The sequence below is a fragment of the Peromyscus californicus genome, unplaced genomic scaffold (genome assembly GCF_007827085.1).
Source record: "Peromyscus californicus insignis strain IS unplaced genomic scaffold, ASM782708v3 Scaffold_5__1_contigs__length_169319896, whole genome shotgun sequence".
Lineage (NCBI taxonomy): Eukaryota > Metazoa > Chordata > Mammalia > Rodentia > Cricetidae > Peromyscus > Peromyscus californicus.
Window position 1 is genome coordinate 104,235,441 of NW_026294573.1, and position 22,995 is coordinate 104,258,435.

The 22,995-nt window shown below is 46.1% G+C and overlaps 1 protein-coding gene and 1 long non-coding RNA gene across 7 annotated transcripts in view; one reads left to right on the forward strand and one right to left on the reverse strand.

Annotated features, from left to right (window-relative positions):
• The window catches only part of Rusc2 (RUN and SH3 domain containing 2), a 51,661-nt gene extending 32,274 nt beyond the window's left edge, over positions 1 to 19,387 (reverse strand). The window contains exons 1-2 of one of the 3 annotated variants that reach the window (XM_052715662.1): positions 19,257 to 19,387; positions 15,716 to 15,796 (exon numbers count right to left, since the gene is read on the reverse strand). The gene's annotated coding sequence lies outside the window, so the exon portion shown is untranslated. Of the gene's footprint in view, positions 1 to 15,715; positions 15,797 to 19,244 lie in introns of all 3 variants that reach the window. The other 2 variants (XM_052715661.1, XM_052715664.1) reach the window with 2 other exon arrangements.
• Positions 17,400 to 22,995, forward strand: part of LOC128096287 (uncharacterized) — a 164,709-nt gene continuing 159,113 nt past the window's right edge. For 2 of the 4 annotated variants that reach the window (XR_008213591.1, XR_008213589.1), the window contains exon 1: positions 17,400 to 18,766. This is a non-coding gene — a long non-coding RNA (uncharacterized LOC128096287). The remainder of the gene's footprint in view (positions 18,767 to 22,995) is intronic. The other 2 variants (XR_008213588.1, XR_008213590.1) reach the window with 2 other exon arrangements.

The following is a 22,995-nucleotide window of genomic DNA, read 5'->3' on the forward strand; positions in this document are numbered from 1 at the left end:
TGCCAGCTCTAGTGATGCCCACCTGCCTTAGAGAAGGGGCCTTAGGGACCAGCAAGCTCCATCTGTAAAGGGCCAGAAAGCAGATATTTGGGCTCTGTGGGTAATAGAGTTATGCAGTGTACTCCTGGGTTTTTCTTTTCTTAAAAAATTTTTGTATTGTAAATTGACCATTTATAGTTGTATACCTATAAGGTTCAAAGTGATGTTATGATTTATGAGTGCAATGTGGAATAAGTAAATCAAATGAATTAACATCACCTCAAGTACTTAATCATTGTCTGTGGTAAGAACATCTGAACTCACTGTAAGAAATTTTAAAATGTGTGCCGGGCGGTGGTGGCGCACGCCTTTAATCCCAGCACTCGGGAGGCAGAGGCAGGCGGATCTTTGTGAGTTCGAGGCCAGCCTGCAAGATCCAGGAAAGGCACAAAGCTACACAGAGAAACCCTGTCTCGAAAAAAAAAAGAAAAAAAAAAAAAAAAAAAAAAAAAAAAAAAAGAAATTTTAAAATGTGCAACCCTTTAAAAAAAGTAAAAATCAGCCGGGTGGTGGCACACACCTTTAATTCCAGCACTCAGGATGGATCTCTTTGAGTTCGAGGCCAGCCTGGTCTCAGTAAAGGAATAAATGGCTGACAGCTAAATACTTAATCCTTATAATATTACCCATTACTTATTAGATACGATGCTACCCACAGTGCTAGCTGTTGGTCATGAACACCTTTCTAATCTTTACAGTAGCTGTGCAGAGTAGATAGTCTAGCCCTGCTTTGCAGCTGAGGAACCCAAGGCGGTCTGGGATTACGTTTATCCAGGATCAGAGCGCTGGGCTCAGAACTCCGGTCTGACTCACTCCCAAGTCCTGCTATCATGACTCTAACACACTGCGAATATCCTCCGTAGAGAAGAACACTGAGTAAAAGCCTTCACTTGAGACTTGTTTAGGTTTTGTTCTAAAATAGCAAATTGTTGGTTCGCCCTTCTCAATAATACGACTGTTAACAAATGACAGGATACCACAAATTGCTGCACAAATTCTAAACGGTCTTAGATTTAAAAAACAAACAAACAAACAAACAAAAATAAAAAACCAGAGCCAGAGATATTGGGGTAAATGCTGAAAGATCAGAGAGACAAAGGAACAAGCCACTAGAGAAACTTCTCACCGCTACCGAGTCCTCAGGCCGAATGGAAGGTGAGATCCTAACTCCACGAATCCTCTGACGGAATGTCCCTGAGTCCTCAGCCGAAAGGCTTTCTAGTTCCTGTCTCCTCACGCCTTATCTGCCTTTCTCCGCTCAGCCATTTCACGTCCTGTCTCAACCTCCCTAGTGCTGGGATTAAAGGTGTGTGTGCCATCACTGCCTGGCTCTGTTTCTTTCCCAGACTGAATCAATCTCACATAGTCCAGGGTGGCTTCGAACTCACAGAGATCCAGACAGATTTCTGCCTCCTGAGTACTAGGATTTAAGGTATGTGCTACCACTGCCTGGCCTCTATGTTTAATCTAGTGGCTGGCTCTGTCCTCTGATCCTCAGGCAAGCTTTATTTGACACACAATATATCACCACAACAAATCATACGCATGGCAATTTCCTATGGACTGACATCAAATCAATACAGGTACAGTCACATTTAAACTTGCGGCTTATCTGAACTAATGTTTATTTACTCTTCACAAGCATAAAACAAGACGAAAATATGCTCATCTTTGCCTAGTGGCTAAAAAGTCTCTTCAAGTACTTGGTGTCACCTCTGTTATTCTGTAAACACTTTGGGCTGTGCTGAATTAGTTCTCGACCTTCCCAAACCCCAGACTGTTAGCTGCCAATCAAATATTCATTCTCACTCTTTCTCAGCTTTGGTAACTTGGCTGAAAACAAGGTTGTCCAAGTTGAATGCTGTATTCCCACTTCCCCTGCAGGAATGACCATGCTTGTAGAGGAAATGTGTAGGCTTTGGGGATTCTTCCTTCCTCTCTTCCCTGTCCTACTGCTAGTAGGGTAGGTGTGACAGCTACTACTTAGGGCCATAAAGATAGCCTGGGGGAAGCTGTCAGGGGACACACAGGGAAACAGCAAGCAGTTTTGGAACTCAGGGAACATGGCTGGGTGGTCAGCAAAGCCACACCCGAGTGAGCCTTGGACAGGCAGAGGCCCTCATGCTGCCATCGAGCACAGCTCTGTTATTGCCTTTGTGGTCACCACATCTCATCATCTATAAGTTGTACAAAAACTCTCAGGAGGTTTCTAGCCCGCACTGGGCAGTTACTAGTATTTACAGTAACAGTGACTGACTTCTTCCAAACATTGCTGCTGGAGCACATTACTGATTCAACCATCACCCTAGAAAGAATCTAGATGTGCAGACTGTTAGTAAGCTTAGGCTAAGATGCTTTTGGTAATGGCTTTGATGCAGAAAATCTTGGGGAACAATTTAAAGTTTAGAAAGGTACACTTTTAACAGTTGAGCAAGGGACTCCTTGAGGTCAAGGAACAATAGCCTGGTTATTGCTGGCTGACGTACCTTTCTTGCTAGGGTGGGTTGGTGATCAATGGCGATGATTAATTCCTTGTACCCATTTCTGCCCTCAGCTTCCTGACATGATTTAATAAAAAACTGTTGATGAGTGGGTATGCACTCTGAGGATTTAAAATAGAGCTGACTGGTTGTTCTTCATACATAAAAGTTTAGATTTGTGATTCTTTTAAGATTTTATAAGATTACTTTCTGAGAGAAATAATAGAAGGATTGATCCTTTCTTTGTAACCACAAAATGCAGCCTGCCAGTAAAAGGACTGGCCGAGCAAAGTACCTTGCTTGCTTACACTTTGTTAATCTATATAACAAGTTGCTTGGACATGAATATAGGTAGGTTCTTGGGGATAATTTTTTTTTCACCTGTAATACATAAAATGGTAAATCATGTAAGGGAAATGTGGGTCCTTGAAAATAATTTGTTTTTCACCTATAATACATAAAATGTTTAATAATGTAAGGGAAATGAGACACGTGTTTTTTACTTGTATTCATTGTAATCATTCACTTGAAAAATAGAACATAACCACATTGTAATTTTTATATTGCTTGAGAGATGTTGCTGGGGTATATAAGCTGTAAGGGAAAGGAAAATGAAGAAGAAGGGAATCAGGCCAGAAGAACAGAAGAGATACCAAGACTTTCCCTGACCTGTTGGAGTTTGCCCATTTGTCAACACCGAAGTGAGATCCTGACATGGTGGAGGTGAGTGTGGGTTTGAGTGTGAGAGTGTGTGAGTGTGTGTGTGTGTGTGTGTGTGTGTTTCCCTTTTTGTGAAACTCCCTCAGACAGAGTCAATTGAGTGATTAGTCTGCGGCTCTTCCCTCCAGCTCCCGAGCTGCTGAGGGCTGCTCCCTACAGAAGCAGGAGGAAGCACAGAAGACTGGAAGGGCCTGGACGGCAGAGGACTGTGGAATGCTGTACCAGCCCAGGGCTGGACTTCTGATGCTGTTGTGGAGAAATAAACTTCTCATCTTATCCAAGTCACCCATTCTGGGCTTCCAGCTTCTATTACATATATATGTGTGTGTGTGTGTGTGTGTGTGTGTGTGTGTGTGTGTGTGTGTGTGTGTGTGTGTGTGTGTATTCTACTTTAGATGTCCGTGTGTGTGTGTGTGTGTGTGTGTGTGTGTGTGTATTCTACTTTAGATGTCCGACCACATCTCAATAATCAAGTCTTACTGATCCTGTCCATCTTTCTCCATCCTTATCGCTGAAGACTAACCTATAATTATCACTTGTCTGAATCCTTACAACATCTAACTTGAGACCTTGAGTCACCCTTTTAAAATGAAGTCTATTACATTACTCTTGCCTAAAAACTCGTAACAGAATAACTGACTGAATATTTCAAAATGACTAGCAGAGAGGATTTTGAATATTTCTAACACAAGTGATAAGTGTTTAAGGTGAAGGATATGCCAATTACTCTGACTTGATTATTTTACATTATGTAAATACATAGAAATATCATGCTGTACCTTGTAAATTGTACTATTACGGGTCCATTAAAAAATCTTCAAAGATTTCTAAAGAATTCCAACTTCTCAAAGGTATCCTTGACCCTTCCCAATCTCTTCAGCTGCCTGCCCTGTGTTTTCTGTACAGTCTAGAAACTTCTCATTTGTCTAGATAATTCCTACACAGCCCTCAGATTTTCCTATAGTTTTGCTAATCCTGGATTAGCACAATAATTCACTGATGAATATAAGCCTGATGGTCAACCTTATAAAAGAAATACACCGTGAGCACGCACACGGCCCTACGGCTATAAATTTTAACTATCTCGTGCATTTCTTTCCTCTCTGGCTGCATGCTACAGCCAGTATCTGAGTTCTTCATCTTTGCAGCTACCTAACCTAGCCTAAAGCCGGACACACAGTAGATGCTTAAAATGTGTCCTGAACTTACACCTGTCAGCCAAGAACTCAGTCTCTGAGCTCATTCAGCAATGATCTTCATTAACTAAACTGCAAAGATGTCTTTCTCCAGACGGGACTGCAGCTATCACAAATGTGGACAGTTCATACGGGCTGACCCCAGTTCCCTTCGCCAGGGTGTGGGGACGCTGGAAAGGAAACCAGAAGTTCACTGGCTGGCTTCCGGGACATGCAGAGAAATACCCCAGGGACCACTTCCACCGCTGGGCCCGGGCCTCGGACTGAGACGCAGAACAGTGTGTTCTGACATTCCTTCCTCTTTCCACCTTTCTTCCAACCTCACCCTTAGCCTCACCAGTTCAATTTGGCCGTCAGCTATTCATGGGGGCCGCTGAGTAGCAAGGAAAGAATGCAGGATGTGTGGCAAAATGTCCAGCACTAGTCGAGGAACAATTTGGGTTTTTTTCCCTTAAAAGGGCAGGGGTGGGGGAAGAGGGCAGTCTGTGAAGTTATGTAAGGCCGGCTGGCCTCCCTGGGAGCTATTCCAACTCCATCTGGAAGACTCTTCAGGCTGTTTAGAATTTCAAGGAAGGGCTGGGCATGTCCTGCTTGGACAACCTAGCCTGGGGCCATCTCTAGAGGTGGGGAGGTCCTGGCAGGGGGAGGGTGACTCTTCACTCCCAGTGCCAACTGCAGCCCCACGGGTTCACGTGGGGACAGAACACCGCATAATCCACTTAGAGTCAAACCTCACAACAAGGACAAGCCCCTCTGCCAAAGCAAAGTCCGCCTGGCATGAGGCCTCTGGGGCCCCACTCCAAAAGAGGCAGGGTCTTGGGACTCCAACAACCCGACCCAACAGCACACCAACCAGGCTGTGGCAGGGTTTCCGTCCCTGCTTCAGGTAGACAGACAGCAACTCTGGTCCTAAGGACTCCAAGGTGCCACTCTTACCCCCAAACTAGATAATTCAGTGAGTAAGTTACAACTGAGTTCCTTCGAAGTGCCAGGCATGACACTATGGAGACAAACAGACCTGGAGGCTGTCTGCATGAAGCTTGTCGCTCACGGAGGGAGACCAAACCCCTGAGCACAGCGAGGCAGGCTGGGCTGGGAACGCAGCTGAGTGACAGCACACTTGCCTGACATGTAAAAGGCACCGTTTTATCCCCAACACAGTCCCCTACTGAAACATGAACATACAAACTATCAACTAGGCCTTGGGATGGCTGGAGCACAAGAAAACAGTTCAATTATAAAAATCACCGGGAATAAATTCAGACACAGTTCTTGCTTGACATGGATAAGTTTGGGGGTTCAGTTCTTAGTGATGAACACACACAGATATGATTCAAGTGGGCTGGAGAGGTAGTTCAATGGTGAGAGCACCGGCCGCTCTCACAGAGGATCCGGGTGTGCTCCCAGCCCGGACATGGCAGCTCACAACCCTGTGTAACTCCAGTTCCAGGGCATTATTTGATGCCCTCTTCTGGCTTCCATGGGCACCACCCATGCACACATGCACATACTTACATACATGCAACCAAGCACTCACAATTAACATAAGTAAATCTTTAAAAACATACCACAGAAGTCAGCTCCGGAGCTGTGGTGATGATTCAGTCCCTAAAGAGCCCGCTGGGCAAACCTAAGGATCTGAGTTTGATCAAACCCACATGAAAAGCCAGCCAACTGGTGTGCATTTGTAACCCTGTACTGGGGAGGTGGAGACAGACAGCGGAGCCTAACTGGCAAGTTCTAGGTCAGTGAGAGACCCTGTCTCAAAGAACAAGATGGACGGCACCTGAGGAGAAGCAGCACTCAACGTTGTTCTGTCTCACACACAGACATACACATATGTGTACCTGCACACGCTTGTGCACACATGTACACATGAACTCTCTCTCTGTTTTGTCCAGCAGCTAACTAGCTAGTGCTCCTAACCACTGAGCCACCTCTCCTAACCTAACACCTTCTTAATTAAAGCCTGCTTACACTGTACTAGTGACCAAAGTCGCTTGTGTGAAAACTGAAAAGGCTGGTTCCACACAGTGGCGAGGTGAGGTCAACAACCTGATCCCAGTTGAGGTCTCCTCCGACTCATGGATTTTGTTGGAGTTTAGCCCGTTTATATTTCATATTTATACTTAAGGCATAAGAACTCAAGTCAGCAACCCACCCACTGCCCATTACAACTTCAGGCCATTTATTTCTCTTTCTTTGTGGTCAATGTAGAGGGCTGTGAAAAAGTGGGTATATGATATAGGATTCTAGTTTCTCTCTCTCTCTCTCTCTCTCTCTCTCTCTCTCTCTCTCTCTCTCTCTCTCTCCCTCCCTCCCTCCCTCCCTCCCTCCCTCCCTCCCCTTTCTTTTGTTTTTGAGACAGAGTCTTACTATGTAGTTCTGGCTGTCCTGGAACTCACTCTGTAGACCAGGCTGGCCTCAAACTCACAGAGATCCACCTGCCTCTGCCTCCTGAGTGCTGGGATTAAAGGTGTGCACCATCACATCTGGCTGCTTTCACTTTTTCTTAAGATAGGTTGTTGCTCTATAGCCCAAGCTGGACAGACTGTGATCCTCTTGCCTCTGCCTCCTGAGCAGCTGCGATCACAGCCCTGTACTGTTATTTCTGGCTTTTGTAAAGGACTAAGCAAGTGATATGATCATCCTCAGTCTCAGATTCATTTACAATTTTTTTTTTTTTTTTTTCTGGAGCTGAGGACCGAACCCAGGGCCTTGTGCTTGCTAGGCAAGCGCTCTACCACTGAGCTAAATCCCCAACCCTCATTTACAATTTTTTGAGATTCATTTATTTTAAAAATTTTGGCCGGGCGGTGGTGGCGCACGCCTTTAATCCCAGCACTCAGGAGGCAGAGCCAGGCGGATCTCTGTGAGTTCGAGGCCAGCCTGGTCTACAGCGCAAGATCCAGGAAAGGCGCAAAGCTACACAGAGAAACCCTGTCTCGAAAAACCAAAAAAAAAAAAAAAAAAAAAAAAAAAAAAAAAACAACAAAATTTTGTATGGGCTGGGCAGCAGTGGCGCACGCCTTTAATCCCAGCACTCGGGAGGTAGAGCCAGGTGGATCTCTGTGAGTTCAAGGCCAGCCTGGGCTACAGAGTGAGATCCAGGACAGAAACCAAAACTATACAAAGAAACCCTGTCTTGAAAAACCAAAAAAAAAAAAAAAAAAAATTTACATGAATGGGTGTCTGTACCACATGAGTGCCTGGCACCACTGGAGGACAGAACAGGGCATCAGATTCCCTGGAACTGGAGTTACAATGACTGTGAGTCATCATGTGGGTGCTGGGAACCAAAACCAGGTCCTCTGTAAAAGCAGCAAGTGCTCTTAACCACTGAGCCACCTCTCCAGCCCTCAGAATCATTTTTATAATGAAGATAATAACAATACCTTTCTTACAGGTGAAAGGAAAGTTAGAGAAAAGACATGTGATGTCAAAGACAGTGACTGGTATTTACTGAGGTCTCAGGAAATACAAATATACTAAACATATCCCAGGAATCTCCTTTTCTTGAATCCAAATCCCTGTTCCTGCCTTTTTGATACTAATTTGCAGCAGGGAACCACGTCATTATTATGGCCACCGTTTCCTGTTCAACAGGTAACTGCAGCACATGCTTTATCTTTTCTCCACAGCTCTGTTCTTCGTTCCTCTGTCGCAGGAAATATCCCAGGAGAACACAGAGAAAGAAAGGTACGGTGAATTTGAAGCTATCTGCAAATCAAGAACTCCCCATCCAGTAAACATCACTAGGTACATGACTACCTGAACTGCCCACTGTCAACAGAACACCTGGGAGAGTCCTCCACATGAAAAAAAAAGTCTTATTTATCCTGTTTTCTAAATTCCTATAATCAATGCTCTAATTTGGGATTCCTTCAACACTCAACAATTCTTGCAAAGGATAAGAGTCTATAATTTTGTAGAGGAAGGCAGATGAAATCACACGATACAAATATGATCAAGGAATAAGCAAAAGACCTGGTCAGAAATGAGCAGGCTCCCGGGAAGCCCTGAGGCAGAGATGTTTAAGCTGGGGTCTGAAGGAACTTACACAGATGAGGGCTGAGAAGCAGGAGTCTAGGCAGAGGAGGAAGAAACCTGCTTGGCCCTTTAGAAAATGACACTGTAAAGGTATTTTCACAGTTCCGCCAAAGTATGCAGGGGAGAATCAGGAACAAATATATAGAAAATTAAGCAAATAAAAACAAAGTACTAACAGTTACACAAGGTACACAGTAATAAGTTTTCACAGACCAAGTCTCACAGTAAATACAAGACATTTAATTGGAGCTTGTAAAGAAAGCAGATTATTTATTGTTATTATTATTATTATTATTATTATTATTATTGTTTTTTTGAGACAGGGTTTCTTTCTGTAGCCCTGGATGTCCTGGAACTTGCTTTGTAGACCATGCTGGCCTTGAACTTACAGAGATTCACTTGCCTCTGCCTCCTGAGTGCTGGGAATAAAGGCGTGCGCAACCACTGCCCAGTGAAGAAGAAGGTAGGTTATTAATGCTGAGTTTTTGCTTTCTATGTTAGAAAAGTCACAAGCTATTTAAATAAAGGATAGCTGGGTTTGGGGGTACAGGTACAACACCAGCACTTGGAGCCAGCCACAGCAGTGGGCAGGAGCTCAAAAATCAGATGCACAGAACAGTGAGTTCTAAGGCAGTCTGGGCTACCGGCTCTGCTCAGGATCAGAAACACACACACACACACACCCCGGGTGGGATGGGGTGGGGATAGTGGCACATGTCCTTAATTCCAGCACTTGGGTGACAGAGGCAGGCAGATCTTGGGGTTCAAGGTCAGTCTGGACTACACAGTAAGTTCCTGGGGGCAGCCAGGGCTACATAATGAGACCTTGTCTTGAAAACCAAACCAAACACACAGGTATACAAGCACACAGGTACACGCCATACTGAGGCTATAACCCAGGCATGGTGGTCCGAGCCTGTAATCTCAGCACCTGGAAGGTGGAAGCAGAAAGACGGCTGTGACCTGGGCTATGTACTGAATCAATCAAAGAAGTGATGAATGAGTGTATCATTTAGAAACGTGGACGTAGCTAGTGGGACAGGGAAGAGACCTGAAAACAGTAGCTATTGTCCAGCATGGAGGCACATGACCTGGAGTCCACTGGTGGTACTCGAGAAACAGCCAGGGGATAGAAATAAAATTAGGTAAGAGTGGATGGAGGGTCTTGGGTGTTGTGGCACACGCCTGTGATGCCAGCACTCAGGATGCAGAGGCAGGATGGTCATGATTTTGAGAGAAGCTCGGTTTACATAACAAATTCAGGCCAGCCGGGGTTCCACAGCAAGGCCCTGCCAAAAAAAAGCAAAGCAAAGCAAAACAAACAAACAAACAGTGCTCACTGGAGAGCAGGCAGGTGTAACAAACACTGGCTGGGGACTGCTGTTGCTCATGAGAAGCCATATAGTGCCACTTGACTTTATAACAAGCTAGCTTTTCTATTGAAGTGACCCCTGACCCCAGATCATCACAGCACTGTCCCATTCCTGTTCTCTTAGCAGGTGGCCTCCATTGGCCACCCATGATGTTTCTGTTTACCTAATCTCCCAGCCAATACTTGCTCTCCCCTCCCCACTTCTTTAAGACAGATTCTGGTCCTAGAGCCAAGACTGGCCTCAGAGGTACTCTACAGTCCAGGCTGGTCTTGAACTCATGATCCTCCTGCCTCAGCCTCTTAGGTGCTGGTAATATATGCCACCCCCAGCCTTCCATTAACTCCTGAATTATCTACTGTCGAATTTCATTTCCTGTTACTGCTCTGATATTGTCTGGACCAGGATCATCAGTGAACTGCAGGTCAGCAGACCTGAGGTACACTTTCAGCCACACCCTGCAATCAGTTTTTCTAAAAGACCAATCATTTTCCTGCCTTGGGGACTTTTACATATGTTCCAAGCATTTTTTAATTAAAATAATGTGTTAATATAAATATTTAAAAACATTCTTCAATAACTATAATCCTGGCTTGAAACTCAATCATTTAAACATTTAAATTTTTTTTAAAATTTTCTGTGTTTTGTCTGCACGTATATCTGTGTACAGTTGGCCTGGCTGGTGTTCACAGTGGCCAGAAGAGGGTGTTGGATTCTGTGGAACTGGAGTTACAGACAGTTGGGAGCCACCATGTGGGTGCGTGCTGGAAGTTGACCCTGGGTCCTCTGCACGAGCAGCTGGTGCTCTTAACCACTGAGTCCCCTCTCCGGCCTCAATCACTTAAAATAAATTCAGGAGCTCAAACACTGGAAGAAGCTGAGTCCTTCCTAGGTCTTTGAGAGACCTTGGATGCAAACTCTTCCTGGCCTTATGGCCAGTATAAAACATCTTTAATCCTAGCACTTGGGAGGCACAAGCACACAGATCTCTGTGAGTTCTACATAGCAAGTTCCAGGCCACCTACATCTAAGTGGTGAGACTGTGTCTCAAAATTAAAAAAAACAAAACAAAACACGTGTATCAATATTTTCCCTGTATGTATGTATATGCACCATGTGTGTGCCTGGAGGCCAGGTAAGGGCATCAGATGTCTTGGAGCTGGAGTCACATGCGGTTGTGAGGTGCTCGGCAAGTGCTGGGAACTGAACCTAGGTTTCCAGCAAGAGCAGCCAGTGCTAGAAGCAGGTGGGCCATCTCCCCAGCTCCATACAGCTCATTTCTAGGGAAAAAACAAGCTGGATGTGGTGACACATGCCTCCGGGAGGCAGGGGAGGTGGATTTCTAGTTAAAGGTCGTCAGCCTGGTCTACTAGTGAGTTCCAGGTCAGCCAGGGTTACATAGTTAAGACCTTGTGTCCAAACAAAACAAAACAAAACAAATCAAAACAAAACAAAACAAAACAACAACAACCCAAACAACCAAGAAGAAAAGCTGTTCCGTTGGTCAGAGTCGAGATGTCGGAAGAGCAGAGCTTCTCAAAGTGTGGTCCATGAACCTACAGAATCTGCCCTACCTAGGGCCTTTTTTAAAACAAGATTAATTTTTATTTGTATGAGTGTTTTGTATGTTCATGCACCGTGTACATGCAACACTAGCAGAGATTAGCAGAGAGCTTCAGATCCCTTGGAAATGGAGTTACAAAGGGTTGTTAGCCACAACAGGGGTGTTGGGAACTAAACCCAGGTCCTCTGGAAGAGCAGCCAGTGCTCTTACCACTGAACCATCTCTCCACCCCCTTTCCTAGGGATGTTTTTGGGTAGTTAAGCACCTGGGCCTCATGCTAGGCTTCCCAACAAGAATTTCAGGGGCAACACAGGTAGATTCTTTTTTTTTTTTAATCTTAAATTTGAAAGCATATGTCTAGACTCCTCTAGAGGAGGAAGGCCACAGTACTCAAAGAGGAGGTGTAGAACCCTCTAGCTTTTAGTATGTACATGCATACATATATTTAAACTCTCTCCCTCCCTCCCTCTCTCTCTCTCTCTCTCTCTCTCTCTCTCTCTCTATATATATATATATATATATATATATATATATATATATACATACATATGACTAGGAAAGCATTTTCTAACTCCGGACTAAAACAAGCTGACAAATGAGCACAGGCCTTAAACTAAAAGGACGAAAGGCATCCAGTTCATCTGGCTCTGTGCAGCTCACTGACTTCAGCCAAGGGTTTCACAGGATTTGGGGACTGTATGTATGCAGAAGGATTTGGGTAATGTCTCTCTCAAATCACCGCCACCGAGCGACAGCTGAGCAGCTCATTGACAGGTTATAGGCTCCCAACCCAACCATGTCTCCAGTGGGGAATCACGACTCAGAGGGAGAAACTGAGCTTTCCAGAGCCTGCATATGCTGCAAACCCAGCAGTCTGGGAGGCTGAGGCAAGAGAACCCTGAGTTTGAGGCCGTGTCTCAAAGCTAATGACAAGAAACGTTCTTGGACCCTTGGAACACACCCAGCCAGCTAACTCACAAGATCTCAGCCGGAGTTGTTTGAGACAGGCTCCCGATGTAGCCCGGGCAGGTTCTGAACTCATAAACCTGCCTCAGTCTCCCAGTGCCATACTCGAGTCTCAGTGGTTGCTCTGGGATGATCTGTTACTTAGTGATAGAGACATGAGACAGTAAACCCTTTGGGAAGACACCAGAAAGGAAACCGTTAACATTAGCATCTTACAGAAAAATTTCCAGCTCTTCAGAACCATCAGAAAATTGTTTTTCTGTATAACAAAATCTGGCTGTATCTTAGGTCAACAGACTGGGTTAATATTCAAAGAAAACAGTAAGAAAACTTTGAAAGAGAAATAAGCCCAGGGTGAACAGGGCCAGCAGAAAGTCTTCAGTTCTCTCCAGGGTTCCCCTTTCCCCCAGGTTCATCTGGATCTGAGCTATGTCATCTTGAGAACTCTCTTTTCTTTTACCCATGCATGGATAAAACAACTTTCCAGTTTTGCTTAAGTGCACGAACTGTGAAGCTGAATTTTCTTTTTAAAAAGAACTGTACAGGAAATGAAAAGAAGCACCAAAGTAGAAAAATACATAAACAAATCAAAGGCAGATTTTTGGTTTAGTTACACAGCAGATAAGTTTAGCCTTTGGAGCCTAAGATAACTACATTATAGCAAGAAGTTAGATGGGTCTTATTCATTTTAATCATTTCATTGACCATTTCCCACATTTAGGCAATGCATACTGCTCATTCTTACCACTGCCCTCTCTCATCTCCCTGTCTGCAGCCCCAACCCTGGCTTCCCCACAGATCTTTCTCACATTCATGTCAATTTGTTTTGTTTTAAGACCCACAGAGTCTAACCAGGGCCATCTTTGTGGCCATGAGTTTGGAGCCTTCCGAGGGAGTCAGACACACAACTGAAGACCAGTTATCAACCCATGGTTCTTGTCCACAGGACCTTACATAAGAAGCTGAAACACACAGGCTTACTGTCTTACATTTTTGGAGAAGATAAGAGACTTTTTATTAAATGAAGAATTCCAAGCAACAGAGATTTTCTTTTTTAAGGATCAAATTACTTAGAGAGAGAGAGAAAAAAAAAACAACAAAAAAACAAAACCCAGCAGGAGTTGGTAAAGAGATGGCTCACTGGTTAAGAGCACTTGCTGAAGACTGGGGCTTGGTTCCCAACACCAACATGGCAATTTATAACTGTTTGTAAGGATAGTTCCAGGTGTCTCCGATGCCTTCTTTTGGCTTCCTAGGGCACCAGGCATACATGTGGTACACATATGTACATGTAGGCAAGACATTCATACATATAAAATAAAAACAAGTCATATATATATGTATATATATAAAATAAAACAAAAATCCTTAGCTGCGTTTGGTATAAATCCTTCTAAAATGTATTATATTCTTTTGCTTTATTTAGAGTACATAGGCTATAATGTAATCTTTACCTGACAATTCTGTTTTCTGTTTGTTTTGTTTTGTTTTTGTTTTTCGAGACAGGGTTTCTCTGTGTGTTTTGGTGCCTGTCCTGGATCTTGCTCTGTAGACTAGGCTGGCCTTGAACTTACAGAGATCTACCTGACTCTGCCTCCTGAGTGCTGGGATTAAAGGTGTGTGCCACCACCACCTGGCAACAATTCTGAGGTTTTTTTTTTTTCCGAGACAGGGTTTCTCTGTGTAGCTTTGCGCCTTTTCCTGGAACTCACTTGGTAGGCCAGGCTGGCCTCGAACTCACAGAGATCCGCCTGGCTCTGCCTCCCAAGTGCTGGGATTAAAGGCGTGCACCACCACCACCCGGCAATTCTGTTTTTTAAAGATTAATTTTTTTTACATGTCTGTAAGTGTGTCTGTGTGTATAGGTGTGTGTGTGTGTGTGTGTGTGTGTGTGTGTGTGTGTGTGTGTGTGTGTGTGTGTATGCAGGTGTTCACTGAGGCCAGAAAAGGGCATCAGGTCTTCTGGAGCTGGACTTATAGACAGTTGTGAGCTGATGGGTGCTGGGAACTGAACTCTGGTCCTCAGAAAGGGCAACAAATGCTCTTAACTAACTGCTGGGCCATCTCTCCGGACCCACAATTCTCAACTGTTGATTAATGGACCAGTTTTTTTCTAGGTGCCAACTGAGGGCTCAAACACCAAATCGTCAAATCCATAAGGATGTGTGTTAGGAGTAAATACATTTTACTTGGCCAGCTCTATTCAACAGATACCAAGAGCCCTGCCTAAGAAGTGAGGCCAATAAATGTGTTGTGTGATATTTTGTTTGTGTTCTGACAAATAAAGCTCGCTTGGCATCAGAGTTCAGAGCTAGCCACTAGTTAACCATAGAGGTTTGGAGGACTGTAGAGAGAGGGACAGGAAGTGGTAAGGCGGGGCTGAGACAGGATCTCGGCCCTTTTGGTCAGAGGAAAGGAAGAGGTAGGAAGTCACTGATGACTGCACCCTGCTTCTCTGATCTTTCAGATTCTTAACCCAGTATCTGGCTCCTGGTTTTTTACTGGTAAGATTAATTAGATTTCTGCATCATAAATAAATAAGTAGATGACATCCAAATTAAAAAAGATTAAGGAAAGTTATCTTTATCCCCATATGAAATGGTCCCACAATCAGGAACCCCTAAAAATTCCACAGAAAGCACTGGGACAAATTTTGTAAAATTGCAGGACACAAAATTAACACATAAAAATCAGTTGTGGCCGGGCGGTGGTGGCGCACACCTTTAATCCCAGCACTCGGGAGGCAGAGCCAGGCGGATCTCTGTGAGTTCGAGGCCAGCCTGGGCTACCAAGTGAGTTCCAGGAAAGGCGCAAAGCTACACAGAGAAACCCTGTCTCGAAAAACCAAAAAAAAAAAAAAAAAAAAATCAGTTGTGTTTCTACACACTAACCATGAATAAACCAAAATGGAAATTAAGAATAGTCCCATATATAGTAACATCAAAGAGAAAAAAATACTTAGGAATAAACTTAGTCAAAGAAATTAAAGACCTGTACACTGAGTTCAAAGCCAGCCTGGGCTAAATAGTGAGACCGTATCTAAAACAAACAAACAAACAAACAAACCATCAAGAGAGAAAAGCCAGTTCTCAGACTGGGAGAAAATATTCACAAAGCACTTCTCGGATGCAGGTTAATGCTTAAATACACAAAGGACATTTGACTCGGCAACAGAAAACGCCCCAGGACAAAACGGGGCTAGGACTTGAGCAGATATTTCTCCAAAGAAGAGCCACACGTGGCCAGTAAAGACACAAAAAGATGTGGGGTGCAAATCAAAACCACGGGGAGGGAGGGTGGCCTGAGAGGAAGGGAGACTGAACAACTTACAGAGGTGATGTATGAAAATGTTGTAAGAAGACAGCGCCAGCTGCCTGAGAAGCTGAGGGGCTTTGGATTTGGTCCCCGGCACTGTAAAACAGAACAGTGAAACAATCACAGACCTACAATGACACTGCTTTATACTTACGAGGATGGTCATCTAAAACCCACAGAATCACATGTGCTGGCAAGGATCTGGAAAACGACCCCTGTGTACTGGTGGGAGTGAGGAGCGGTACAGTATTTATGAGAACTTATGCTGCTTCTTATTAAAAAAACTTCATAATTCTATCATGTAAGCCAGCAACTCAGTTCTTGGTACAAATCACAAAAATTGAAAGAAGAAACTCAAACATATCTGTATGCTCATATTCATTCCAGCATTATTTGTAACAGCTAGAAGGCAAAAGCATCGCAAGTATCCATCAACAGAAATACAGAATGTGGCATGTACCCATTCTCCAATGCGCACACACACACACCAAGTATATTCAGCCTTAGATATGAGGGAAACTCTGATATAAGCTACAACATAGATAAAACCTGAAAAAATTCAGTTAGGTAAAAGAAACTATTTCAAACTATCATGAGTTCACTTATGTGGTGTCTATAGCAGCCAAGTTCAGAGGTAGACGTGAGATGTTGACTCCAGGAGATGGGAGGTTGGGGAAGCGGGGAGTTAGTCTTACTAGTACAAAGTTTCAGTTTAGAAGATGAAAAAAAAAGGAGTTAGAGACATGGCTTAGTGGTTAAGAGCACTGGCTGCTCTTCCAGAGGACCTGGGTTTGATTCTCAGCACCCACATGCTGGCTCACCACCCGCTGTAATTTCAGTTCCAAGGGATTAGACACCTTCTTCTGGCCTCCAAGGGCCCCCTGCATACATGTGGTGCACAGATATACATGCAGGCAAAAACCCACACACATAAAAATAAATAATTTAAAAGATGAAAGTTCTAAAAATGGATGGAGATGGTTGTACAACTGTATGAACATAAAGTTTTATCACAATGAAAAGGAGAGTAAATTTGGTACAACAGAGAACGTGCCATCGGTTAACACGCTGTTACTGTTCTAAGAACCCCACACCCACCATTCCACCCCAGTGCCCACGGCCAGCTGTCTTAGTGCAGTGTTAATACCTGTCCACCCAAAAGGTGCTCCCATGCAAAATGGACTCACGGGATAGAAAGAGCAAGATTCCAAACCACTGTTGGAGTGAGTATCTTCAGGGTAACCTAAACACTGACCTATCAGAGCACTTCACAGAGCCTGGCCTTACCCAAGCATGTACTGCATGACCTCTTGGTCAAGTGACTTTTAGCAGAGTGCACAGTCATTGTGTGTGAGTAACAGGAAGACAGGAAGAAAAGGGTGAGTTATTGTCCTAAATTTGCAAGCAAGCCCTGAGAGGAAAACAGAACACATAAGCCTCCTCGTGAACTACAGTTGCCAGATTTAGCAAGTAAAATTATAGGGCTCCATTGTTTATCAGAAATTCAAATTTAACTGGGCAACTATCTTATCTGGTAGTGCTCTGAAGTTTTGGGATTGAGGAGAAAATCAATAATCCAGGGGGTTCTGATCTAGGGTAATTGAGGTCTGCAAGGAGCCTATGCCAGAAAAAGTAGCAAAAATTCTAAATTCATTTAAAAAATATACAGATTACAAAAAAAGAAAAGTAAAAAAAAACATATTGCTTAATTTGGCTCAGGAGCCTCTCCCCACGCTGGGTTTCTGTGATCTAAAGTTTTACTATACAAAGACATGTCAGAGGGTGTGAGTAATCAAAGGCAGACACTGGCACGTGAAAAACATCCTCTGCATCTCTGAAGGCAGACTTCCGAAAGTGACCGTCAAGTTGCATGGGGTGGCCCACAGTTTTAGTTCCACCCCTCAGGAGGCAGAGGCAGGCAGATGTCTTTGAGTTCAAGGCATGCCAGGGCTACAAAGTGAGACCTTGTCTCAAAACAACAACAACAACAAAAAACAAAACAAAACAAAAAAACACCAAAGCAAAACAACAAAAAAGCGTCCTTTGACATCAATATAAAAATCAGTGGGACGCAGAAAGGAACAGCTGTGTAAGTGCCCAAGGCCAGGCAGCAGGAGGGGGTTCTGGGGTAGTGTTGAGGTGGCATCTTCCCATGAAGCCACACTACTGCATACATTCTACTGCATACGTCCTGTGCTATTTATTTATTATTGTTTGTTTGTTTGTTTCTGGGGATTGAAGCCATTGACTTTGTGACGCTAGGCAAGCACTCTGCCGGTGAGATAAACCCCAGCCCCCCTCAGCGACTATTTTCATTTGCTAATAACTCTGAGCCTGTGTTGGAATACTGCTATCAGGCCCTTCTTCCCAGCTTACAAACGGCTACCGTTTTCCTGCGTTTCATCATCCAGCAACACCGCCTACTTTCCTTAAAGCCTGGGCCAAAAACAAGTCCCTGAACCCTGAACCTAACTAACCAAGGTCCTTCCTTCAACCTGCCTGAAGCATGGCTCAACCAGCTACAGAGTCAGATTTAAGGGCCGGGGCTGGCTCTAGAGTTCTTCCCCAGGGGGAGCAGCTAGTCTCCAAGGAAGAGGAACGGTAACCCTGGCAAAGCTCTTCCAAGATTATCTGAGTAGCCTCTAAGGAACTAACCAATAAGAACCTCTGCAGCCCTTAGATGACCTTAAAAAACAAAACAAAACAAAAAAACCACAATGTAAACAGCAGGTACATAGAAGTCCTAATGGTAAACGAGACTGGAACAAGAATGGAAAGGTGATAAATTCTGTATATTCCTAGACCGAAAGATTGAACCAATCCCAACACCCTTTTCTTCTTTATGTAACGAGACACACCTTTCCTGCCCTGCACTCCCTGCATTGGACTCGTTTATTCTTTCATCTGCCCAGGAGGTATTTAATTTGTGCTACTATGTGCCAGGCACTGTCCTGGGGACTGGAGAAACAAAGATAAGCAGTGTGCGGCCCTCTCAGTGTCTGCAGGGCCACCTTGGCGAGCCACAGCTAGTCTATGACAATTGGATCACCTTGTCCTTCACGGCAGGTGTGTGCAGTAACGGGGCGAGAGGTAAAACTGGCCGGCGCTGGGCAAGGACCAACTTGGGAACCCGGAGCCAAAGGCACGGAGGGCGCAGAGGACCCGCTGCGGTCACTGCGGGAGATGACAGGCAGCTGTGCTCCCACCGGGAGGACACAGATGTGGGTTCAGCGATGGCTGGCACGAGCCGGTCCGGGCGTCTCGGGGAAGGGGGACAGTTTGAGGAGACGGTTGGAGGTGGACTTGGGTGGTGCCCAAAGGGCTGGCTGGTGCTGCGTTTCTGAGGGTCCCTTGGACCTCCGCAGCAGAGCCGGGGGACCAGAGGATGCAGACGGGAGGCGCGAGGGCGGGGCGGGCAGGCCGAGCGCCCGGCTGTGGCCAGGGTGGGTGGGCAGGCCGAGGCCCCCCGTCCCCAGGGACCCCTCGCAAGGTGGGGGACGGTGGGAGTCCAGGGTCCCGCTAGCCTGGGGAGAGGCGCGCCTACCTCGCTGCTCACCTGTCAGCCGCGTCCCCTCCGCGCGGGCGGCGGCTTCTGACGCCTCCCGGCGCCTCCAGGGGTCGCGTGGCAGCCCCCGCCGGCGCTCCCCTCCGCTCCCCTCGGCTCGGCGTTGGTCACGCCCGGCGCCCCCTGCAGGCGTGGTGCCGATGGTCCGCTCTGGGCAGCCGTGGCGCGGCCCCTCCGCGGAGCGCGTTGGTTCGGCCCGCCCAGGCCGCGGGCGCGCCCACCTCCCGGGCCGCGGCGCTGCGCCCAGCGCGAGTCACGCGCCCGGCCTTGTCGTCGCCAGCCGGCCGCCGGGGTGCGGCGCCGTCGCCCTGCGCCCGAGCCCCAGGAGCCCGGTGCGGGGCCGGCGGGCAGGTGCGCGTGGCCTCGGCAGCGAGCCCCGCCGTGGAGTCCGGGGGAGCATCGTGCGGCAATGTCCCAAACGGAACAAGGACCAAACGCGAAAGCCTGGCCTCCCTTGAGACCGGTGGACTCGGCCCCCGGGGTGGGGTGTGGGCAGGGCGGGCATTCGGGCTTCGGGATTTTCAAAAAGGACCCCAGGCACAGCCAGGGGCAGGACTCCCTGGTGAAACCTGGGACCCATGCTCCTGCTGCCGTGGGGCTGTTCTGGCGAAGAACGCCAGTGCCTCCATGCCGCTCCAGGCGGAGCGGGCTGTCGTTCAGTTTCTGGAAGCCCAGTAAGCAGCAGTCATTCTCTAAATGGCGAGTCTGAGACCCTGTCCTTTAGGCCAGCCAAGGAAGCAGATAAAGTCACAGTGCGTCAATGTATGCTAGCCTCACACTCACAGAAATGCTGGAGACCGAGTTGTAAAGAATGAGTGAGAGGAGAGTTGGTCGGGCTTGATGCATTTACTCCCACAGGGGCAGGCGGATCTCTGTGAGTTTGAGGTAAGCCTGGTCTATAGAGTGAGTTCCCGGACAGACGAGGACTACACACACAGTGAGATCTTGTCTCAAAAAGCAAGCAAACAACAGCCAAAACAGCGGTCGAGGGACTCGGGCATGTGTGAAAAGACAAAGGGGCAAACCAACTGATAGCATTGAGGGGTGAGAAGCGGTGGAGCGCTGCAGGAGACAGTTGGGCAGGCTTGGATGACGGAGACCTTATCATGACCTCGGGCTTGCCTGTAAATGATGGAGACACAGTAAAGTTCTTGCTTGCTTTTCTATCTTTTTGAAGCAGGGTATCTCTATATAGCTCTGGCTGTCCTGGAACTCTCTATGTAGTGCAGACCGGCCTCAGACGCACAGAGATCTGCCTGCCTCTGTCTCTTCAGTGCCGGGATTAAAAATAAAGTGCTTTAGGCAGAGGCAGGCAAGATTAAGTAAGAATTTTTGAAGTCAAGTTTGCATGAGGGAGAGGTGGAGAGAGTTGGTTGTTAGCTCTTCCAGCAGGGGGAGCCATGAGGAGGCACCTGGTGCCTGCAGAAGCCAGGAAAGGGCAGTAGATCCTTTGGAACTGGAGTTACAGGTGATTGTGAGCCACCAGGTGGATGCTAGGAATCCAACCCAAATCTTTCTGCATGCACGTAGTGCACAGACATACATGTCGGCAAAACACCCTTACACATAAACATTTTAAAATAATTTAAAAAATAAAAGTAAGAGGTCATGTAGTTTCAGAAATTGAGGCCTCCATTTTAAAGTGACCAGCATTTGTCAGAAGAAAAATCCCAAGTACGTAGTCTTCTGCATAGAGAATAAAGCAGATAACCAAAGAGAAACAGACAAGCACTGTTTCAGTCTAATAGAAAGCCTCAGGAGGGGCTTTCTGAGTTGGGTTCCATAAAGACAACACCTGATTTAGACCGAGAATGTTATCTTTCTGGGGGGATAGCCAGAACACACAGGCAGTTTCAGTTTACATGGGCTAGGCCCACACTTAACAGCCTCCCAGAAACCTGGAAAGGTCACAGGCCCAGCTCACCGCACTTTTTCCTTCATGACCTTATTTACCACTGCCGTAAGCCAATAAACAAGGAACACCTCCCTAGCCCCTGCGGTTCCAGCCTCAGATATTTTAAGATATTTACAAAGTGGTTTGGGGGATGTACTGGCTGGTTTTGTGTGTCAACTTGACACAAGCTAGAGTCATCAGAGAGGAGGGAGCCTCAGCTGAGGAAATGTCTCCATGAGATCCAGCTGTAAGGCATTTCCTCAATTAGTGATCAGTGGGGGAGGGCCCTGTCCATTGTGGGTGGTGCCATCCCTGGGCTGGTGGTCCTGGGTTCTGTAAGAAAGCAGGCTGAGCAAGCCAGTAAGCAGCACCCCTCCATGGCCTCTGCTTCAGCTCCTGCCTCCAGGTTCCTGCCCTGTGTGAGTTCCTGTCCTGACTTTCTTCAGTGGTGAACAGCAAGCGATGTGGAAGTGTAAGCTGAATACACCCTTTCCTCACCAATGTGCTTCTTGGTCATGGTGTTTCGTCACAGCAGTAGAAACCCTGACTAAGACAGGGGAAAATATAGCATTTAGGAACCTGGAAGTGATCCTAGACTATTTTCCCTTAACCTATCCCCAACTTAATCAGAAGTTCTGCAAGTTGGTACACCTCAAATTCAAATCAAACTGAGATCCTCTGGAAGAGGAGCCATTGCTCCAGCCTGTTACACGTTCTTTCATCTCATCTCCAGTTATATCACAGACTAAGTTTCTCAGAGCCCAAATCTAATGGCCAGCCACAGTGAGTGATGTATCCACCCTGGCTGGGTATAGGTAGTGGGGTCAGCTAGTACAAGTACCACCACCGAGGTCCACTCATTCATTGGGAACTGTGTGGGAAGGCTAGTCACCAACGGATTCAATGTTCTTGATTACTAGAGAGGCAGGTAATGAGCAAATCAGTGATCTTGGTAAATTGTTGCATATTTTACATAGCCAATCCTCAGAGGTCTTTGGCTCTCTCTTTAAAACCTCTCCCCCAGTTTATGGATCTGGAGAGATGGCTCACCTGTTAAGAGCACTGGCTGCTCTCCCTAAGGACCTGGGTTTGACTCCCAGCACCCACAAGGCAGCTCACCTCCCTCGGAAACTCCAGTTCCCTTTCCCCCAGGGATCCAGTGCCTTCTGCCTCCATGGGTACCACGCATGCACGTGGCCTACAGACATCCAGATAAAAAAAACTCATATACATAAAAATAAATGAAAATGATAAAAATTGAAAGATACCCTCTATTTATCCATTGATTCCCCACCACACACACACACACACACACACACACACACACACACACACACACACACACACACTGCTATGCCTTAGTTCTCACCATCACTGTACCGTACACGGGAAAATAAAATTGCCTCATAGTCTTCCTGACGTCACCTTTGTACCCCTAGTCTCTTATTTTGTGGCTATAAGCCTAGCCTTTAATGGCTGAGCCATCTCTCCAGCCTTGTACCCCTATTCTTCATTAGAGAAGCCTGGGCAAAATCTTTTCAAATGGGATTCAAAACTACTGTCCACTGTTCCAACCTTATCGATCTAACTCCCGGCCCTTGCTGTGTTCATACAGCAGACTTCTTTTTCTTACAAAGTCATTGCACTAACTATTTATTCTGCATGGGAAGCCTTTTCACAGATTTTTCTTTTGAAACGAAGTCTCACTGTGTAGACCTGGGTAGCCTGGGACTTGCTATGTCAGGCTGGCCTTGAGTTCACAGAAATCTGTCAGTCTCTGCCTTCCGAGTGCTGGTATTCAAAGCATGCACCACCACTCCAGCTCCTGTGCATAGA